This window comes from Polyergus mexicanus, unplaced genomic scaffold, assembly GCF_030449975.1.
Source record: "Polyergus mexicanus isolate NDT 795.1 unplaced genomic scaffold, iyPolMexi1.0 SCAF_4, whole genome shotgun sequence".
Taxonomy (NCBI): Eukaryota; Metazoa; Arthropoda; class Insecta; order Hymenoptera; family Formicidae; genus Polyergus; species Polyergus mexicanus.
In genome coordinates this window covers 2,754,095-2,765,608 of record NW_027223324.1, presented here as the reverse complement: position 1 = coordinate 2,765,608, position 11,514 = coordinate 2,754,095, and positions in this window count along the sequence as shown.

Genomic DNA, 11,514 nt, shown 5'->3' with positions numbered 1-11,514 from the left:
ATAATTCGTACTATAAATTTATCGAATACTATAAATTTGTACAAGTAGAAATTAAAAGAGTCACGCAAAATTAATTTCTTAAGTCTAATAATTACTACTTGTCTCTTGTTTTTTGTGATTATAGAGATTAATATCTTAATTTAGTTAAAATGAATATTTTCATAGCAAAAATATGATAAGAGTAGCTACCACGTATTGCAAATTCTCAATTATTAATATATGTATCTAATTGTAAGCATCAATTTAAGTTTCTTAAATTTCTTAATATCCAACTAAAGTTAATTGAGCAATTAAATTTATTATTTATTTCCATCCTTGAATTTAATTTTCTATAAAATTCAGAAATTTTGCGATACTATTGTATGTAACTTCATAATTTATATTTTTTTCCATTGCAAAAAATATCTTTATAAATAAATATAGAATTTTTGCGCAATATAAATAGGAACGTAAGCATGACAAACGGATTAATAATTGCAGAATTAATTTATGATACTAAAATTTTTTGTATGATATACGTATCATACAAATATACCTATTTTTATAAAAGATCTATATAAAACAGATAATGAACGAGCTATTATTTATTTACCATGCTACATCGAATTCTTTTTTTTAACCCATATATATAGTATATTATATTTCTCCAGATTAAAATAAATAATAATTTAACACTCAGCAGTAGATGCGCAACAGCAGAGTTATAATATATGATATCTCTCTCGTTCTGTATAATACAAATTTATTTAAATTATAAAGCATACACATAGTTCAAAATAATTTATGTTTCAACAAATAAATAGTGTGAAAATTGAAATTTCTATCTTCAAATAGATTATAAAGAATTTATGTAATTAAAAAAAATTCTTTTTACATTTATGAACTTTTATAGAATATGATAAATAAAAATTTCTAAATTTTAGTTTAACTTAATTTTTAATCAGTTTAAATAATGATAAATTTTAATATTAAAATGTAATAATATTAAAATTTGTGTGAATCAATATATATATATATATATATATATTGATTTATTATTTTTTTTTATTATTCATATTCACCATATAAAATGTAATTCTTTAAAAATTATCGTTATATAATGTTACACGTGTACACAATATTGGCACAGTTCTTTCATTAAAAAATAACTTAATATACTTATGAAATATAACCGCAAGCTATGAATTTATCGTCAAATGCAGTTATAGGCTGTTACAATACGTTCATTTGCCAAGCCGAGACACATGTCGCTTCGTGTGAACGAGTTAACGTATGTTAACGACGCAACAATGTTGTAATTGTATGCGACAAGCAATTAAATTTATCGCATGGATGAGAATTTGTCGAATATTTTACAAGTGAATACATTGTTTCGGAGTCGGCTTAATAACGCAATACTCATTGCTTAATAGCACAGCTCTCATGTGATCATTTTTATAGATAAGAATTTTAGTGTAGTTTCTTTTTTAATTTGTGTTGTAAATTTTTGAAACATTACATGTACATAATTGATTAAAGAATTTATTGAAAATTTTAAATCTCGGGGCACTTTTTAAAAAGAATTTAAGAAAATTAATTCTCCAAAGTCATAAAAGAGAAAGAAAATATAATATATATATATTATGCACGTGAATTCTCTAGATGCTTGATTTAGTGTACGTCAAATAAATATTCTTTCAAAATTGCTGAGAATTAATTCATTTCTTTGAAACGTGCCCATGTGAAATGCTCCTTTAATCAACGCACGTTCTGTGCGTGCCTTGAAAGCGTTGAAATTTGTTGGAAAGTGGATGCCCCGGGAAAATCTCGCAATTGACAACGTTATTAAGCGCAATACGGTTAAACGTTGAACGAATCAGCATGATCGAAAACGAGCGTGTTACAACGGACATCATTTCGCCGAACTCGATTAAAAGACGGAGAAAAATATTACCTGTTACGTTAACTGTTTTTCAACGTTTATTTCCTGCATACGTTCCGATATTCGTAATGAGAATAATGAAGCAAGTATCGTTAAATTCTAGCAAGCGTAAAAGCAAATGAAGTGAACGATGACGTTTTTTCCATCGTAAACAATGTGAAGGTATTGAGCGAAAAATACGAGATACGTCGCAGCGTACACTTGCAGACGATATTGGTGCCGCATTTTACATCGTAGCTTCGAATACCTTTCGCAAAGGCATTCCCAAGTCTTTGCTTCCGCAAAGACAAGGCGTCGCGATGTTGAAAGTGCTCTTCTTCACACGAAATACTATTACGTAACATACCCTATGCAAGCCAACGTGTGGTCAGGAAAAGCAATATGTTACGGAAAGGATGAAATCGGAAAAACTTTTATTTTATGTTCTTCATTTAAATATTTTTTTACTTAAACATATTTTTTCAATATAATGCACGGATAAAATCACAAAAGTTAAACATTTATACATATAAAAAATGCGTATGAAAAATTAAAAATGTGATTATAAACGATGGAATAAATATCGTAAATCTAAATATTTACGATTTTCTTTTTCTATTACTATAATAATTCATTATTAATTGAATAATACGTAATACAACTACCAGTAAGGCGACTGTCAATTTATCGTTTACCGAATTAATTTACAATTAGAAATTAATTATCAATATATTAAATATAGGGTGTTCAAAAAAACTATTTAATATTTATGGTAGATAGAACATATTAAATTTAGGGGGGGGGGGTTCTGAAATATAAATATTTTTGTATGTTAACATCATGATTGATTTACTGACTTCTACTTCTCGCATGCTCCGTCGATATTTATAGAAGGTGTTCCACATGTCCTCTTTCCATTTCCATACGTACTTGGCATCTTCTTTTTACAGATCCGCAATCACCGGTTGATGACAACTGACTGATTGCTGGATCTTCCATGAAATGTGTATGAAAATTGAATGAAGACATTCAGAACGTTATAAACACTGAGGTAAACATCGCATGCGACATGTAGAGGCCAGTAAGTCAATTATGATGTTAACATACAAAAATGTTTATATCTCACAATCAGAAACAGTTGAGTTTCCGATCTATGTTTACTAAGGTGTTTTTACTCACAATCAATACGATGTGTCCTATCTACCATATAAATATTGAATAGTTTTGTTCTTTTGTTAATACAGCGTATATTATATATACGTAGCAGCCAGATACAAGATCTTCTCTTTGTACCTGTCGACAACACAATGCAATATTAATTAGTTTAATTTGACAAAATGCACATTCTGGTTTTTGACATATTGATGTGCGATTGCCACTTGTAACTGCGAGATAATGATGCATAAAATATGCCATCCGTACGGTGACTATATTTTTTTGGAGAAAATAAAGGACAAATCAGAAATTTTTTTCTAATAAGAAAAAGCAGGTTGCGTTTATTCGTTTCGCTAAAACTGAAAAGCCTTATAATATTTATTATAAAATATAATAAACAACACCAATAAATTATTGGTTCATTATTGGCAATAATAAATAATACAATATATAACAAACAACACAACGTTTTAAATAGTCATATTATTACTTTAAAAAAATTTAATTTTGATATTTTTCACAAGAACTTTTTTTAATAAACTGAGTTTGTATTTTAAAAATTCATAAAACTTTATACACGTGATATCGAAGTTGCATGTGGTATAAATACATTCTTTCAATGTTTCGACTTTTAATTCGGTTTTCTCAATGGTCCACATATTATTCACGAACGAAAATACCCGTTCAGTGGGGGGCATTAGATCCGGGGAGACAGAAGCAAAATTAGACGATTTTACTATTTTAATTCACAAAATAAAGAACAAAATGGCCATTTCAGAAAAAAAAAAATGTTTCAAGGACAGAGCAGCGAAATAAAGGACTGTCCTCTTAAATAAAGGACGTCACCGTAGTCATCCGTATTGCGAAACGCAAAGTCTATTGAATTTATTTCACGCGTATGATATGGGTAACGGGATTAGTAAAGTTACAAACTAATTTTCTTGTATTATATCTTTCTATCCTTTTTCTGTTTATACATATTTTGAAAATGTTATTGCATTGAAAATGACACGGTATAAAAAATTAATTAAGTTTGCTAATTTATCTATCGTTAAAATTACATCAATCATACTAACATTTGTGATAAATTTTCTATTGTGGTTGGAAATATTTTTCAGTATCGTTTGAAAATTTTACGGCAGAAATAAAAACTTTTCAATACGCCTCTTTAGGGAGAGAAACATAATTAGCATTCGACAACATGACCCACAATCGTTCCTTCTGGATAAATTTTTGTCTCTCTCTTTTTCCCCTTTTTCTCTAACATGATATATAATCTACATTTCAAATCGGATTTATCCATAAGATACGTTAAAACTTTTGCAGAAATTGCTTTAGCTGCTTTTACGCGATACTCGAACAAACAAACAAATAAACAAACAGAATCTGTGAAATGGGAGAATTAGTTTTAGAAAGGAGTAACAAAAGCAAATAAAACTTACAGCTTAGCGAAGGGATTCTTAAACTCAGATAAAAAATAATGAGATAAATTATATATATAATATTATATAGAAAATACACAAATGTATACAATTTTACTATTATCAATGGCATTTAGAGAATATTACATGAAACGTAAAGTTTCAAAAGGAATTTTATCAATTACATACCTCGAAATGTCAAATACATAACTACCCTTTATCATATGCGTTTGCGAGAGCAAATATATGTAACATGCTGCTTTAATAACTGCCAATTATTATCCATTTACATGCGATATTTTTTTAATTTTTATAATTCTTTTATAGTAATGTGAATATAGAAGTTTTATTAAAATTTTCCATATTTATTATTAATATTTGCTCTGTGTTTTAATTAAACATTCCTTAATTTATATGATCAATGTATCTATATAAATATAGATTTTGCCATACAGAGGTATGAAATCTTTTGAGATATTCTCTGTATTCAAAGGGATATATTTAGTAGATGGTAGTGGATATTATACAATATAATGCATTATATATATATATATGCCACTATGTCCGATACCACTGTTAGTCCCAAGTTAGTCCAATTTACGAGTAAGGCCGCTGACTTCGTGAACCATGCACTATGCCTTCATCTTTATCCGCATACGTGTACATTGAGCTTCATTAATGCCTCGCCAAGGGGACACCCACACCACTCTGTGCAGTTTCCTATTATAGGGAAATACGATGTACGAGAAGGGTTTTCCGACCACGGGTGGGCAACCCCTGGCGAGCACTCCGGGGGTCACCACCAAGTTATAGAGAGGGCCAAGAAGATTGCATGTTCCATGAAAATTCAACATGATTTATATATGTATGATATATTTCCTATTTTCTTTTGACTTTACTAAAACGCGTTTTAAAACTTTTTCCTATAACTGATCAATTTATATTTTCAAAAAAGATATGCTATTATAGAAGAAATATTTAAATTAAAAATTGAGAATTAAAAGAAAGGAATCGAAATAATTCTTGATATATTTTAATCTTTTGCAAAATGAGAACGATACTTTTTAAAGATTTATAAAGCATTTCGAGAAATCGATGGGAAATGGTTTGTTGAAATCCGACAGGATGGCTCATGTAAAACATAAGGTTTTAGAAGCTTTTAACACGCGAGAATTACGGACACGCGAAATTGGAATGAATGATGTATTTATAAATAATATCTCTTTATAAACACGTGGGCAATGCCGTTCGATTTGCATCTAGGTCGCACCGCAGAAAATGCGGCAGTGCGCGAAATGAAATGGTTATGCTTCATTGACGGGACCGTTGCCTGCGTTAATGGAGTGATGTCAATTGAACGAGCGATGAGTACCGGCATTGGTAAACCGACGCGGAGCGCAAATATTGGCGACGCTTTGAACATTTGCACAGGACATTATGAATTTCGGGTTAAATTCCAACGGCAGGACGGCGACGCGACGGTTTCCTACGGTAGTAGTCCGTCGGCAGTGATTCGGGTCGACGGTAGATTTTAAATCGATTAAGCGAACGCGGCCGTCCGGCTGGCTTTAAATGCACGCATCGCGCGCTTGATTTCGTTTATTCGATTTCGGAAAAAATAAAATCCGCGGATTCCGGATGCTCATGTCGTGCACCAAGCTATTTAATGCGGGTCGAGATAAAAAAAAAACTTTCGACTTGTTTCGAAGTTAAAGCCTGTTAAATAACGCCGTTGTCAAGCTGTTAAACATGTTTCTTCTCCCTTCCCTTTCTCTATTTTGCATGTGCACGCTCGAAAATTAATATTCATCGAAGTCGCGCGCCGACGATAAATTCTGTTTTTTTTTTTTTTTTTTTTTTTTTCGAAATCGCGCCATGGGGAGCTTTTTTCATTGTCGCTTAATTAATGTGCGCGCTGGAAAACCTGTCATGGAAGTTGCATGAGTGAAAATCGCGTGCGACCAATATACTGTTTTCGATATTTTTCAAATGCTTTTTTTAAATGTCAAATGTACGAGCGCTTGAGCTTTTTTCAATTAATATAATTGAATTATTTCGGGAGTCTCTCCTACTCGTACAAATGATTAATATGAGTTGGACATATTAATATTTGACTATATCAAATCGCGACCTTGGATAGACATTTAATATACCACGAGAGTATCCGACTTTACTGATTACGAAATAATACAAAAATTATTTTACTTTTAATCACTATATCAAAGTTTTTGTATTTTTCAAAATAAATTTTTGTATTAAATTATAAAGATATTTTTTATTCATCTTTAAGAAAATGGTTAAAGATAAACGTTAGCTTTATGTATGTATTCTAAATTTGAGATTATTCCCCAAAAAATTCTTTATTTTATACACGTACACATTGCATATAACCACATTATATATTTTTATTTTACAGTTTTATGAATATATATTTTATTTTGATTTTTGATATATCATATTCTAATAATATTTAATGTTCTAATATATTTAATCAAGATTTCATAATACGTAATTATATTAATGACAAATTAAATCGCCAATGGTGCGAAAAACGTGTCATAAACATTACAATGTAAAATAGAAAACGCATAAGTATATCGATTTCAATGGCCAATTTAACAAATTAGTTCCATTTTCCCAATGAGAAGCGAAATGCATTTTCTTACAAGGAGCTAAACGTTTGGGCTACTATAAGCATTCGTTGCAAAAAAGATTTTGTTCGTCGATTAAAGTTCTTATTTTACATATGTATATACCGCAATGTAAAAAATCGATATTTCCTCGCATAGAACGAGATAATTATCTAGAATTGAACACACAACGATTGAGTTTTTCGATTCCTGGCGTACCATTAACAATAAGTCGCGAAAGTTCGCGCGAATCTAGGGAATATCTGGCGCTGGTCTTAAAGCGCAATTTCTTTTACGTTCAAAACTTCGTTCAGAGGTGAAACCCGCCTTACGCAATCAAAAAAGTACGAGACGGAATCGGAAAGTTACGGGAAGGCGAGCCAATCGAGTGATTCCGTTGTTGAAATCTTTTTAGTCTTTTTAGTTAGTATAGCTATGTACCAATTTATTTTACTATTCAATAAATACAGACTTCAATCGAAATTAAATGAAAGAATAAGATTTTGTTGTATCTATTTTTAGTTTTTAATAGCCATTTCTAGTATAGAAAATAAAACAATGCAAACAATTGATTTATTTGATACAACGAATTTTGAGATACTCAAATTAATCAATATCTTAAAATATAATTTTTTACTCATAAGTCCTGTTTTTTTTTTTTTTTTTTTTTTCCGGATAATATCACATATATACAATAATATGCTCCGTTTAAAGGATTTAAAAACAATTTAGAAAAAAGCTTTAATATATCACTTATGAAAATAAAGCGCGTTATTAGTGAAATGCTTTATTTTGATACAGATTATGACATTTCATCTGTGCTAAATGTTCATTTTATTACGATGATGCCGCAATGCAGTGTTGTGAGTATCTGTACGAACGTATGCAAATATAATCACGTTTGTATTCGTTTATAATTCTCTGTGTGCATCCAGGCGAGTAGTTTGTTTAGGATCCTCAAGGAGACTTGCTTCTCGAACCTGGAAAATTTGTATCCGCGTGCAGTGGATGTATTGTATTTTGTTCTCTCTCTCGCATTGATTTACTCTCACTCAACATCGTGATAAGTAATATTACCGTAAGAAAATTTTTACTAATTTTTATAACATATTTAAATTTTATTAATAATTCAATCACTTTTATGTTAATTGTTTTAATTTGACATTTTGTTCTAATTCTCGAAATGGGAATTTCTTCTTGACATGTAAATGGATTTTATAGACGCATTCAGTTTCATCTTTATCCTTTTATGTCTATGTGTGTTTAATTTTTATCTTAAAGTTACCTGACGATGTCTTACAGAGTTTTATCGAAGTCTCGTGCATCTTATGCAATCACGATAAAATCGGAAAGTTTCAGGAACTGATCGAAGAGAAGTACAGATCCTAGTGAGGATCCTAATCGAATTGTCTATTGGCGGACTCGTAACCTCGCACGACATTCGACATTTCCTACTTCCCGATCCTCGTTGATTTTTTTTTTTTTTTTTTTTTTAACATACAACATATTTATTTCAAAGATCGCATTGGCAAAAATATTATGCTATGCGCACATATGATCGTTTTGCGCTCATACATCCTCCATATACATTTATAGAAAGCGCTTGTTTTGCAAGATGTATTTTCTTCACTTTTGTGCCCGCCAGAGAAAAAGTACGCTCTCTTGTAAAATCTTTATGTAAACTCGAAGTATTACTATTGCTGCATTCCTTATTGCAAAACATGAGGCGTCTCTTCTGCAGTGGTTTTATGAGCGTACTATATCTTTTTTCGTTGCTTGTAGAATATTTCTGCGAAAAGTCAAGTTCACGTTAATTTTTACACGCGTGTGTGTCTTTTTCTTCGCAAAAAAGATAATAAAAGGAGGCTGTATATATCTAAATCTAAAATTATAGTTCTAATTATAAAATTTTACATTAATGAAACATTAGTTACACTATACCAAGTTGCATCGAAAGAGTAAACACACTGAGCATTGCGCTTATTCGCCGGCCGTCACTAATTAAGCTCGTTTTTGTATTCAAGCTTACGTTCGCGAGTTTACGGACAAAATGAGCTATTGAATCCGACAAGATCGTTACATTATCATCATACATCGCTTGTTAGAAAAATATGACGATATGAGTTGGCAGTTATGTCCGGGAAATTTCGGAATGCGGCCAAAGTTGGAGGTAATAGCGTTAACCTGATAATCACTGAAGCGGCAACCATAACTCGATGACAAAATTATTTGCGTAATACCTTGGGGCAAAGTTGTAGAAATCGGGCGCGTAGAAGATGCAATGTATGCACAATATGTCATACTTTTGACATATTGCATGCGCAAATTTTACAACAATTTGTCGTTCGTCAAAGAAACTGTCGGATTATATTAATTGTCAATTTGCTCTCCAATCATCCGTCAAACATTGTCTCGTGCAGACTTTGTTATTCTCGTCGCGTCTTACAAATATAATATGTATCGTTTTCGCGTCTATTTCTTATGTTTATTAATTAACGGCCTAATTAACGGTACACGTTATCAGCACATTGACATTACCTTGTTCGTGCGTAAACATTCACCTAATTTGCAGTTTAGTTCAATTTAGCGCGTTGGTATGCCGCGCCAATGATATGCAATCATGAACCTCCGAATTATGCATGCATGCTACTTACGCGTAGCAGATGCATTTATCTTCGCCAGGATGCATGTGATGCCGGATTTTGTCAGTCGCGCATAGATTGCTGAGAGAGCTTCCTATGTAAAGTTAATCCTTATTTCAATCTAGTCATCGTGTCAAAACTTAATTTTATTTAAAACTTTACTTAAAGTTATGGTTCCCTTCATATTTGAACCATCGAGTAATTTGTCAAATAACTATGAGATCGTAAATCACATTGTTCATCAACGTATAAGGAAAGCGATATTCTACCAAGATTATCGTTTTATACATCTTATTTTTTAATCTTTTAATCCGCTTTTGTAATTTAAAAATTAAACGGATCTTACGTATCTTTTTTGTGACGCTTAATTTCAGAGATATACATATTTATTTGCTAAAATACTTTTATTTTATTTGTTATTTCATATTTTTATTTTATTTGTTTTTTCTTATTTCAATTTGAAAGAAAATTCCTAGATAGAAGTTGTTTGTTTGGAAACTAAATTTTCTTCGGAGTATAAGAATTGATAAAGATTATTCTATGCATCACATCTTTAGCACGCTAATTAAACTTAAATCATAATTACTCGACACTTTTATGATAGAACTAAAAGAAGTAACGAAGTTCTGAGTTTTATCATAAAGACGCTCAGAATTTGGACATACATATATTATAAGTACACTCTCAGAAAGGATTTCTGATAACGAGACAAAAATTATTCTTGACATATTTAATCGTATCACAACCTTATGCGGTATAAAAATAAAACAATTTTAAAATTAAATCAATAATTCCTTTTCTTCTCTCTCGAATTAAATAAAATTGTCTTACTATCTTGAGACAAGAGTAACATATACAAATCTAAGCTTATATATTCTTGCATTTAGAATAACTTGATGTTAGATCGCTACAAATTTCCATCTTCATCTTTGTTGAGAAAATTAACGGGATAGCACCAAGAGCATTTTATTCTAGATTTAAGAATTTTTCATTTAAGATTAAAATATTCCTTTTTCAATGATAAATATGATTGTCGCTATATCGATCCTATTTTATGATAGATTGAAGAGTAATAGCATCAGATCCGGAAATCTTTTCTGTGGGTGTAATCTTTATATTCTAACTAAAATGATAAATTAAAAATATATGAAGATATCATTTTGTAATTCGCCGTCTAATCAAGGAATTCAATACCATTCGCTATAACACGATAAATCTTCGTTTTACATAGCTGTGGCTTTGAATTTACGATGAATTCTTGCGATACAATTTTTACCATGCTTGAATTTCTCGTATCTACGCGAAAATGCGTCATTTCTTAATTTTTTTCATCAAAAATCACACCGCAAATTCGCAAATAAGTTATCTTTGCCGTGTAATTTAGCAAATCAATTCATTCGGATTGCGCGCCGCGATCGCAACATAGATACGTATATATATAAAGCCGTTCTCTCCCATAAATGCAACCGAGATTGCGCTCGTATCCTGACATACGCGTATGGCCTTTGCTGGAATGTAGGTCAAAGTAGGGCGTCGCGCCGCATCGCATCGCATCGCGCCGCGCGACGCAATTTAATCCCGCGCCGCAGCTACGCGTTAGAGTTGGTGCCTCGTGTATAATAATCTGAGCTTATCACGGTTCGTTGACGGGAGAGGCTCTGCCGCCGCCGCCACCGGGCCAGGTCTGTCCATTCGTGTGCGGTCGATAAGGTCATCAAGGACGAGCCGAGCCCACATGCGATCATTTGGCGATGCGCGCGGAGCCG